At 44.1% G+C, this 12,356-nt stretch overlaps 1 pseudogene; it reads left to right on the top strand.

The window, feature by feature from the left end:
* Positions 1-1,580: 1,580 nt before the first annotated feature.
* On the top strand, positions 1,581-2,072 carry LOC110290411 (annotated as a pseudogene).
* The last annotated feature ends 10,284 nt before the right edge of the window (positions 2,073-12,356 follow it).

The following is a 12,356-nucleotide window of genomic DNA, read 5'->3' as shown; positions in this document are numbered from 1 at the left end:
GAAGTGGAGGGAAGCTTAGTAGAACTGAGGCAGAGGTCAGCATTTCTGGGCTAGCAAGGCTGAGCACACTGCTGTGCAGCACCCAAAGAATTGATGTATGAGATAAGGATCAGAACCTAAGGCACAATAGTGCTTCCTCCGCCTCACACACTGAGTACATGTTGATTGCTTACTGGCTAATCCAATATTTATTTCGAGTATGCTTAATAAGTGTTTTAGCATGTGTTTGGTGTCATTGCAGGTCCTGGAGATGCTGTTGTGAATGAGGACAGATAGACCCCCCCACCTCTGCGTTTTACCCTCAGAAGAAAAGCAGGATAACAAACAAAGAACACAAATAAGCAAAGTAGAGAATTTCAAATGATAACTGCTTACATGAGGAAAACGAGAGTAACTGAACAAATAGTGAATGACAGACCAGGGTGCAGAAGGCCAGCTGAGACACAGTGGGAGGAAGGTGGCCTTTGGGCTGGGAAGAAATTGGTACACTCATGAATTCCTATAGAACAGCGCTTCTCCTCCTTCCTAATACAGTAATTCTTTAATACAGCTCCTCATGTTATAATGACCCCCCCCAACCACAAAATTACTTTTGTTGTTACTTCATAACTGTAAGTTTTGCTACTGTTATGAATCATAATGTAAATATCTGTCCTTTCTGATGATCTTAGCTGACCCCTGTGAAAGGGCCGTTAGACACCATCAAAGAGATCATGACCCACAGGTTGATGAACCCCTGATGTACAAGCTCAACCTCTTTGCTCCAAGGTCACTTTGTTCTATTCTTAAAACTAGACTAGATGTGGGCAACTAACATGATAAAGAATGGAATTCATTTTCACTACAGGGTTGGCTTCATCTGATGTAAGTGAGGCACATAGATGAATCTGGGATGGGTGAATAGTGATCAACAAATTCCCAGGGAAGATGGAAGTAAGGAGAGAGAAGAGGGATTCACTAGGAAAAAATCATGTATGATTAGTAGACTTTTTCCCCTGGAGTTCTGTTAGGCTACCCAAATGTCCATTATGTAAATTTAAAACTGTGACAAGATCTCTGGTAACCTCTCATCATACTACTTTATAAAGTTCATGAATTTGCATCATTTCTATTACCTCAGTAGGGATAAGACCTATGACTTGCTTCTAACTAGTAGATAGTGATGAGTGTGACTACTATGGTTCTACTACATTGCTCTTGAGCTTATACCCCCTTGCTGTTGGGAAGTCCCATATAACTAGGAACCAAGAAGGCTTCTCGTCAACAGCCAGCTAGAAACTGAGACTCTTAAACCAGGAGACAAAAAAAGTCATATTTGGTCAACAATCCCAGGAGACTGGATGCAGCTCCCTCTGTAATGGAGCCCTCCAATGAAATCTGTCCCTGGAGCCTTGAATTCATCCTATGACTATAGCAAGCTGGACCACATATGCATGCTACAAGCCACTACATTTGTCATAGCTTGTTGCAAAGTAAAATGGAATAAAAATAATGGCATTGGGTTCAGTCGGATCCCAGCAGCCATTGTGGCAGCTCAGTTCTTCAGTAGCTCTTATGGTCTCCCTTTCATTTTTAGAAACATGGCCTCTGGTGTGGCTGTCTCTGATGGGGTCATCAAGGTGTTCAATGACATGAAAGTTCACAAGTCTTCAATGGCAGAAGAAGTGAAGAAGGCAGTGCTCTTTTGCCTGAGTGAGGACAAGAAGAACATCATCCTGGAGGAGAGCAAGGAGATCCTGGTAGGAGATGTGGGCCAGGCTGTGGATGACCCCTACACCACTTTTGTCAAGATGCTGCCAGACAAGGACTGCCGCTATGCACTCTATGATGCAACCTATGAGACCAAGGAGAGCAAGAAGGAGGACCTGGTGGTCATCTTCTAGGCTCCTGAGAGTGTACCCCCTAAGAGCAAAATGATCTATGCCAGCTCCAAGGATGCCACCAAAAAGAAGCTGACAGGAATCAAGCATGAATTATAAGCTAACTGCTACAATGAGATCACAGACCACTGCACCCTGACAGAAAAACTAGAAAGCAGCTCCATCATTTCCCTGGAGAGCAAGCCTTTGTGAGCTACCTCTAGCCCCCTGCCTGGAGCATCTAGCAACCCCAGACCTGCTCTTGTGTGTTGCAAGCTGCCCCTTTCCTGCCAGACTGGAGGTGCTGAGGGCATCCAAGCAGGGGAAGGGCTAACCTTCACCCCAGTTGCCAAACATCCCTTCCAAACCCTGGACCATTCTTCTCCCTCCATCCCTGACCAGCCTTTCCAAACTTTTTGATCTTCTGATTCCTCTTGGGTTGAAGCAGACCAAGTCCCGTCCTAGGCATCCAGTTTGTGGGGAGCCTGTATTTTTAACGACACCCCTACTCCTCATCACTCCCCATCCCAGGCTGCCAACTTCTAACCACAATAGTGACTCTGTGCTTGTCTGTTTAGTTCTGTGTGTAAATGAAATGTGGAAATGACAGACCCTGCACCAGCTGGTTGCCCTCCCTTTTCCCTTGATCTTGGCCACTCATGGAAACAGGACCAATAAGAGACCTTCAATTTAAAAACAAAAACAACAATAACAACAAAATGGCATTGGTGAAGGTTGATGAGGGATTCAAATATGCAGATAAAGAACCAGGTGAAAATCCCCCAGGAGTGGCTGAGAAGTTGGGTACACAATGGAGAATTTGCACAGTGTTACTTGACACCTTTCTTGTCATGAGAAGACCTGAGAAGATCGGTAAGACTTGGTCCATAGTCAAGGGAAACTGAGGAGAGAACAGGAGTACCAGGTGGTAAACAAGAAGTAATTCAGATTAATTAAAAAAATACACAGTCATGATACGAGATGGGAGGTTTTGCTCATAAAAAAGCATGACTGTCATAAAATAACGCATCAATATGCCATTTTTCAAAAACCAAAGTAATGAGAATATAAAACTGTAAATCCTCCACACACACCTCTCTTCAGACCCTCAGACCCACTCCTGAAAGATTATAGGCCATGGGCCTTCAAGACAGCTTGATGGGTAAAGGTATTTGTCACTAAGCCAGACAGCTTGAATTCAATCCCTGGGACCCATATGGTGGAAAGAGAGAACCTCAAAAGTTAGTCTCTGACTTCCACATTCACACTGTTACATGCACAAACACACACACACACACACCCCACATAAATGTAATATGTATAGATATAGATTTTAACTATTACAAATTTAATGTATTTTTCTTCCTGCATATGTGTCTTTTTAATACATGCTAGCTTGACTTATATCTATAGTTCTGTAAGATGCTGTTTTTCTTAGCATCAAGTTTTGGATATCATGCCAAATCCTAACATTCCAGTCAGCCCATCCTTGCACACTCCTGCACACTATTCTGTTGTGTGTCACACTCAGTGGCATCAGTCTCCTATGGATTAGCACAGACCAGTTGTTATTTTAATGTTTTCGTGCTGACAATAGGTGTGATCGGTGATTCTGCTCATTTCTGTAGATATAGAATATCTATATCTACAGTTAGACTTGTGGGACGGAATAGAATCCACCTAAGGCTGTACAAGTTTTATCCCATGCACAGTGTACAAGGTGACAATTTTAGACTCACATTGGCTAGCATCACTCACTGACAAATTTTAATCTGTACCCATTGAATAATAAAAGAATAGCTGGTCATGTTGTTGTTGGGTTGTGTATCCATCTGAATTCATACGACCTTCAAGGATCTGGGATTCAAGGTAGCACATAGACATACAGAATGACATTGGTACATGAGAGGTGGAGGCAGGAAGATCAGGAGTTCAAAGTCAGTCTCAGCTATGTAGGCAGCTTGAGAGCAGCCTGTCAGGCCTTGCTGGCATCTTGTCAGCCACCTCAACAACCTTTAAAGACTTCCTTTTACTCTCAAAAGTCTCATTGCCGGTAATAAGATTCATCTTCATAAGAGCAGCAGCCTGTGTCAAGTGCAGTGGACGCATCTCCCAGGGTATGATGGATCTCAATATCAGAAAGACTACATAGGACCTGCAAGTCCTTCTACAGATGTCCTCAGGAAGCACTTGCACTTCTCAGGCAACTGTCACCTGAGAGTGGTCACACTTGAAGGCGAAAGAATAGCCCTTTCCTTTCGCTTTCTAGTAGAGGCTCCACCCAGTAAGAACACCTCAACAAGTTCTTCTCATTTAAACCAATGGATTGAAGGGAACAAACCTCACAGATTTATAGAAGGGGGAGGAAACGTTTAATTAGCATGCATTACTTTTCTGTTCCGACCGTGTGCAGTAGCTTTGAAGTAGCCTGTGAATTCACAAAACTGTTGACTCACGGTAAGAAAAACATACAGGGACAGCAAAGGAGCTACTCAGGTCTCTCCCGCTGGGGCAAGACTTTGCCAAAGACTGGATTATTTTTTAAATCTATTTTTACAGTGAAAGGAACCCACAGGCATCTGAATCCTGGCCTCCCAGCCCGACACCTCATTTCTGCCAGTGCATGGAGAGACCTACTGAAAGGGCTCTTCTGGACTGTCGGTGGGTGTGAAGCAAGTTGGGGGGTGTTTGGGTGGCTTTTGTTTTTGTTTCCCCAGCTCTCCGCCTTCCGGGTATTTCTCTTCTCCAAAGGACACTCTGTCCCCACCACAGCCAATCCTGATCATCCCCAAACACAAATCCAGATTCATTCTGTAAAGATTCATGAGTGAAGGCTTGTCCTGTATTTTTGTTTTCCCCGGCTATAGTCTTCCTGTGCCAACAAAAATGAGTGTATTCGTGTTTTATTTTTAAAAAACCTTTTTACAAATCTTCAGTGGCTCTTTGAGTATAAAATATTCATACCTTGACTGCAAATTATGGTTGGGAACATAACCACTCAACGAGTACTTTTAGTTCAGATTCATTTCGGATTCATACAAGCAGGGGAGGGAGACCTAGGAAACACAAAGTGTCCTTTGAAGGTGAGAAATCCTGAATGAAGAAATGGGAGGAGGGGGTGGCCATTCCCAACCCAGCTGAACGCCTTTGCCACAGAGTCCGAGTCATTTAGGGTGGCGGAACAGGCTTTGGCAACCAGCAAAGGTAGCTGCAGTATGGGACACCCAAATTGAGGAACTTCTTGGGCTGTGAGCCCTTGTGGAGTCAAGGTAAGCCTGCTCACTCAGACTGTCGCCGCCGCTACATCTTCTCCCATCAGGTCTTGGGGAGGCTCTTCTGAGGATCTACTGTAGACAGCTAGGAAGCTGATTTCACTACAGATTTGGATGCTGGGAGAAAATGATCCAGATATTCAAAAGCCACTTCTTGGTTTCCGTGAAATGATACCTGTCAGGTCTGGTTGCAAATCATTTTGCAAATGCAAATTCGATCCCCCAAAGCTTGTTCCCTTCCTAGTCATCCTCTGCAACACTGTCAGATATTTTCCCAAGACAAATGTGGCTTTGCTCTAAGCCTTGAACCTTTTAGAGGGGAGGTGATTGACAAATGGGAAGTTTCATTAGACAACAGTTGGAAGGGCTAGTATTACCATTTTAGATGCCGGCTAGACTGCGGGAACTTTGATAGGTACACACATTGTAAGAAGCACTCCTCTGGGGCTTGAGGTTGCACTCGATGACTTTTTATCTAACCAGACCTAGCCTTAATCGGAAAGATCACACGTGACTGAGCTTCAGAAATGGAAGAGCTTTTGAACTGGTTTGATCTAGAGGCCCAGTAAGTATCGAGTCCTGTTTAGCCCATCTTCCTGCTGTGCAGTTGGGCTCTTTCAAGGTTGCAAATGGGATCAAGCTACTATTAGAAGTTTCTCATAATCCTTTCTGCTTCTCAGAAGAGCACAGCCCCTGTCTCCCCAGGCCCCTGCAGCCCTGCTTAGGGGAAGAGCGTGCTTCTGAACACTGTGGCCAGAGGCTGAGGTCACACTTATAGGGGTCAAACCTAAGACACAAAATACCTGCCAGAGCTAGAGGCCCTGGGCAAAGCCCTCTTCTGAATGAACATCAAGGGCAGGGCTGTGCTAGCTAAGACAATTACTCCTGGAGAAAGTAAACTTCAGCAGGGATTAAGAAATAAGTAAGGATTGTCCTCACTGACATCTGAGTTTTCTCATAGCGCTTCTTGGATGTCCATCATGTCTCAAAACCCAATTTGGACTTAAGCTCTAACCTCTGATGTGACTATGTTTGGACAGGAGACTTTTAGGAGGTAAACAAGGCTAAATGAGACCCTGAGGGTATGATCCTCATTTGACAGGCTTAGCCGCCTGATATGAACAGAGAGAGGGAAAATATCTACCCAAGTACACACTCCAAAAAAAAGGCCACGTGAGAACGGCCCCCTGAAGGAGGAAGCCCTCTTTAAGCCTCCTGCCCGAGACAGCTCCTGCTAGAGCTCCATCATGCTACACCGTCATTTCAGAATGTTAATTTGCAGTGCCAATATCTATGATAAGATACATTTCATTCTGTGTATGGTGTGTGTGTGTGTGTGTGTGTGTGTGTGTGTGTGCACGCATGCAGATATACCAATATATGCATATATATATGTATATGTGTATGTTTGTGTGTATACAAATGGATGCGTGCATGGGTATGTGTGAGCATACACAAACACATGTGTGTGTAGTAATGCTAGTAATCACACCAGGTTTTACTTATGCTAGGAAGCACTTTACACGCCTAGGCTTGGTTTCTTGGAGCAGAGTATTGTTACAAATCTCAAATTAGCCTTGAACCTGAACTTGCTTTGTAGCCCAGAGTGGTCCCAAACTCACAATCCTCCTTTCTTCTCTCAAGCACCAGGATTGTAGGTGTCTGCTAGCACCTTCCTTCCTTCCTTCCTTCCTTCCTTCCTTCCTTCCTTCCTTCCTTCCTTCCTTTCTTCCTTCCTTCCTCCCTTCCTTCCTTTCTTCCTCCCTCCCTCCCTTCTCTCCTTTCTCTTTTCTTTTCTTTTTAAGTATAAGGAAAACAAAAGGAGTGGAGGGAGAGAGGGAGGGAAAAAAGGAGGCAGGAAAGAGGAAACAAAGAAAGTTGGAAAGGCCAGAGGGAATTGGTGAAAACAGAAAGTTCATGACAGATGAAGCAGGATGCTTGCAGATGTGTGTGAACAGGACAAACAAGGCTGGTGTGGGTCTATCTTAAGGGATTAGAATGGGGCATACACCGTATCAAAGGCCCTACCCAGCCAGCCCAAGATAATTTAGCTCTTGTTCCTCATTGAGGATAGTCAGTATCTAAGTTCTAAAACTACCAGCTAGTGAGAAGATAAAATGTTTTCCTGCCAATTCAGTTAGCCTGTCACTGCATCCTGCTGTGATGAACCTGATAATAGCAAGTAGGTCCATTGTCTCTCATTATTGTGTCTCCTCCATGGGCCTACTCATTTCCTACTCCTGATAGCACTATTTGTCTTGATCCTAAGGGTTACCAATGATTCCCTTTCAGCCATCCTAGTGAAACCAATGACCTTCATTCAGCTTTTCACTCTTCCCAACTCTACATGTAGCACCTCAAAGGTGGGTGTCAGACTAAGGGTAGATACCTGCTCCATTTTCTACAGATAGTAAGGAAGAGAAGGAAATTAAATTTCTAGATTATAAGCCCTCCTTAGACCACTGGTCTTACTGCCTTGAATCTGGAATCTCCCAGTGCTCTCTTTTCTCCTCATTCTCAGTATACTCTTGCTTTGTGTATTCATGGTGTTTCTAGTGTGGTGATCAACTACTTTAAGTAGTGGCCTTCTTGTTTCCACTCTCAAATGCTAGGGTTACAGGTGTACACCACTGTGCTCAGATTTCAATCCAGCACTGTTGATGTTTCTGACCTGCTTCCCAAACTGCCATGTATTGGATAAATGAATATGTGTTCGTGGCTATTAAAGAACCAGGTCACATCCATACATATTCTCTTCCTTTCCTTCCTCTGCTCCTATCTTATGTGGGTTTTCAGGATTAGGAGTAAAAGGACCTGTTGGGGCAAATATTTGGTGGTAACCCCATGTCAGAGACCAAAGGTGAATGTGGTTGAGCCTGATGGTGAAGGCCAACCAAGTGTGTGAATGTCTTGAATCCTGATCCAGGTCAATAGTCTACAAATACTCAGGAAGGAGAATACACACAGCAGTCAAAGACCCTGGCAAGGCCAGTGCTGAGCAGTGGTATGGGCGGATGGTAAACAATTTCAGAGAAGTGTGTGTGTGTGTGTGTGTGTGTGTGTGTGTGTGTGTGTAGCTGTTCTTTTTATAACAATTGATGGATTCAGGGTTCAGGTTATCCTTGTTTAGTTCCATTGCTGTGATAACCAAAACAAAAAAATGGTTTATTTGAGCCTTCACTAGAAAGTCACAATTCATCATAAATGAAAGTAGGGGCAGGGATTCAAAGCAGAAAACTAGAGGTAGGCTCTCCCAGTCCCTCCTACACAAGCTCAAGCTTAGGTATCTTATACAGCTCAGGATATAGGGATGATACTGGGCACAGTGGGCTGAGCCTTTCTGCATCAATAAATAACCAAAACAGCCCCCCACAGACATGGGCTGAGGCTAATCTAACCTAGGTCAATGTCTATTTTGTTTTTGTTTCTTGTTGATCAAGGGATGCTCCCTTGACTAACAGACTAGCATCTCTGAGAAGCTGATCATAAATGGTCTACCATTGTCATACTGAGCTACAATTTTTTTTAAACAATTTCGTGCATACTAAATAACTGATCTGGGACAACTTCTAATCTTTCCCTCATGGGTTTATGCTCATAGTGGAAAAGAGGATGGTATATGTAAGCCAAAGAAGACACTGATCTAATATCTCAATAATAAGCATTCATTCCTGGTTAAGGAATGTCTTTCTAAACACCAAAGCCCAGAGAGGATCTAAGCCCACTCTGCACTTTCAAACAGGTTCACTGGTTTATGGTATAAGCTCACCAAGCTTCCAGCTTGCAGCTCCCTATGTCCATGAACACCTGCTTGTTGGAAGCCATAGCTAGGCAAAGCTTATACCCACCCATCACCTCATTCCTATGGACTCTCAACCTTGCCTTGCTTTAAAACTTCCTAAGACTCAGTGACATCAACCAACTGGTGTAGTGTTGTCCAACTTCTAAGTGCAGAACTGGAACAAACCTGAACTATTCAAGTCTGTTTCCAATGTCTTTTCAAGCTCTTGAGGATGAAAGTTATATAATGCTGGTTTTCTTGTTTTAAAAATAATCAGTACAAATTCAGAAGTGATTGCCTTGAGTTCGACAATTAGTCTTTTGTGTAACCTGGACACCCCACTCACCGAGTGTGGGAGAACAAGATTGCCCTTTAAGGCATTAACTGGAAACATTGGTGGCTCCCCAAGTGGTGGTGTGGATAACAATGATGGCTTAGAAGATGGCCAGAGGCTGGGGAGATGGCTTGGATAGTAATGTGCTTTCCTTTTAAGCACAAGGACCTTAGTTCAATCTCCAGAACCCACATAAGAAAAAGCTAATCCTGGTGGCACATGAGTGTAATCCCAGCTGTCTTAGTTAGGGTTTCTATTCCTGCACAAACATGACCAAGAAGCACTTGGGGAGGAAAGGGTTTATTCAGCTTACTCTTCCACATTGCTGTTCATCACCAAAGGAAGTCAAGACTGGGACTCAAACAGGTCAGGAAGCAGGAGCTGATGCAGAGGCCATGGAGGGATGTTCTTTACTGGCTTGCTTCCCCTGGCTTGCTCAGCCTGCTCTCTTATAGGACCAAGACTACCAGCCCAAAGATGGCACCACCCACAAGGGAACCTCCCCGCCTTGATCACTAATTGAGAAAATGCCTTACAGGTGGATCTCATGGAGGCATTTCTCCAACTGACGCTCCTTTATCTGTGATAACTCCCGCCTGTGTCAAGTTGACACACAAAACTAGCCAGTACATCAGGGCTGGGAAGGTAGAGACAGGCAGCTCCCTGGACTTGCTGACCAGACAACCTAGTCTACTTGGTGAGTTCCAGGCCAGTGAGAAAGCCTGTCTCATAAAGAAAAGTAAATGGCAACTGAGAAATGACATCTGAGATTGTCCTTTAGCTTATACATATATGTGTATCTGCATACATTTGTGTGCATATTATACAAAAACACACACACAATTAAAAATAAAAATAAAAAGAAGCACGTAGTTTATACATCGAGTTTCCACTGGTGGAAATGTTAACTATTCTGAACATAAATCTATGCCCGGCTACTTTTCGCTCTCTGGAGGGGGCTAAAGGATGGGAGGCCCCCTGGATAGCAACTTTTCCTAACTCCCACCCAAGAGAATTTCTTAGGCACCACATAGCCTGTGGTAAAGATCAGAACTCTTCTAAATCCTGTGAAAGGACATTCAAGATGGACCAGATGGTAAAGCATTTGTCACACAAACCTAATGGCCGGAGTTTCAGCTCCAAAGCCACAGGAAAGTAAAAGGGGACTACAGACGTCACATAGTGTTTCTCTGAGCTCCACACGTGGACTGTACCATCCACACATCCATCATACATACACACAATAACAATACAAAATTTAAAATAAATAAATCTCGTGAAAGCAGCTGACTGAAACAGATGCAGAGACACACAGCAAAACATTGGATGGAGCACATAGGAACTCCCCAGGAAGACCAACAGAGTCAACTAACCAGAAACTTTCGGGCCTCTCAGAGACTGAACTACCAACCAAAGAGCATACACAGGCTGGATCTAGCCCCTCTGTCCCATATATAGCAGATGTGCAGCTTGGTCTTCAACAACTGGAGCGGAGGCTATCCCTAAAGTTGTTATCTGTGGATCCTGTTCCCCTAACCTGTCTTGTCTGCCTCAGTGGGAAAGGATGTTCCTAGCCCTGCAGAGACTTGATGCCAGGGTAGGAGGACACCCAGAGAGCCATTCGTCCTGTCAGAGGAAAGGGGGAGAAAGCGGAAGGAGGGACTGGGTGAGGGGTGACGGGAAACGGGCAGGGATGGGTATATAAAGTGAATAAATTAATTAATGAGGAAAAGAAAGAAAAAGAAAAGGAAGAGACTAGATGTGGTAGCATACATTTAATTCTGGTCCTTGTGAGGCAAAAGCAGATGGATATTTATGAGTTCAAGACCACCCTGGTCTACATAGTGAGTTCTAGGACAGCCAAAGCTATATAGTGAGACCCTGTCTGGAAGGAAAACGAACAAATAAGCAACAACAACAGAGAATGAGTCTCCCTTCTCGCAGCAGCTAGCATTTGCCAATAGTTTCCTAGGAACAGGCGTGGCCTGGAGAGAACCTCCCCCATCAACTCTAAAATTGTGGTTGGATTATCAAGTGTAGACCAGCAGTGGTACCTATACAAGATTTGTATGTAATCAATCACTCACCAATTGTCTTCACCCATGAACACCTTTGGTTTAAACCACCTGTTAGGCTATATGATAAGCCAGGGAGGGGCATTTACTGACAGAGTCCTAAAGGAAGGAATGTCTGACAAAGGGCTGATGAAGGGCCTTTGGGGACAGAGAGGCAAAGCTCTCCAGACATCAAAGGTATTGCCTAGCAGAGAGGGTCCAACCCACCATATTGACACAGTTTCAGGGGGATGGTGGTGCAGATAAGCTCAACTAAGTTAAAGGAAAGCTGAGTTTCCTCAGCCAGGTCCTTCTCACAGTGATTTCAACATTAATTACTGCCGTGCCTTGACCTTTTCTGGTAAAATTTTTAAATAAGCTCCACCACAGCTCTCAGAGGTGCCCAGATGCACTGTAGGTACAATACTGACCACAGTACATTTTGCATGATTCTGGCAGTGAGAGGTTCCATTCCCAATTCGTTTTCCAGCACATTTTTCTCACTTGAACTAACACTGGCCAGTTACATAAAATTGGAAGATCTTTTTTTCACCTTAGAAACAAAGGTGACTCCTGACCATGCTTAAGAGAAGACACCAACCTCATCACCTGTCAGCATCTGCACATGTCCACCTGCCTACCTGTTACTATAATCTTCAAGCAGTCCATTTTCCCTGTCTCACTTCCCAAATCCAGCCAAGATGGAGGCCTGATTCTGACATTTTTTGGATTGGCTGTTGCTGGGTGCTGGGGGTGGTGAGGGGAGGTTCTAATCAGTGCTATCAGAGAAGACAGGCCTTGCACAGACCTCAGCCATCAAAATGAATAGCAATTTCCCCGTATAGGCCCCTAGAGATTTCATTATGTGAGTCAGTCTGAATGTGGCTTTAAACACGCAAATCCCTTCAACGCTGCTGGACTCAGAATGGAATAGAATAAAAATCAAAGGCTCAGACCCTTCTTTTTGTGCTCTGATCTTAATGCCTAAAACATGGCAAGTGTGTGTGTGTGTGTGTGTGTGTGTGTGTGTGTGTGTTTCAACTAGAGGACAAAGTT

Source organism: Mus caroli, chromosome 2 (assembly GCF_900094665.2).
Source record: "Mus caroli chromosome 2, CAROLI_EIJ_v1.1, whole genome shotgun sequence".
In the NCBI taxonomy this organism is placed as follows: domain Eukaryota; kingdom Metazoa; phylum Chordata; class Mammalia; order Rodentia; family Muridae; genus Mus; species Mus caroli.
Note: the sequence above shows the minus strand (reverse complement) of the source record. Positions and strands in the feature narration are given on the sequence as shown.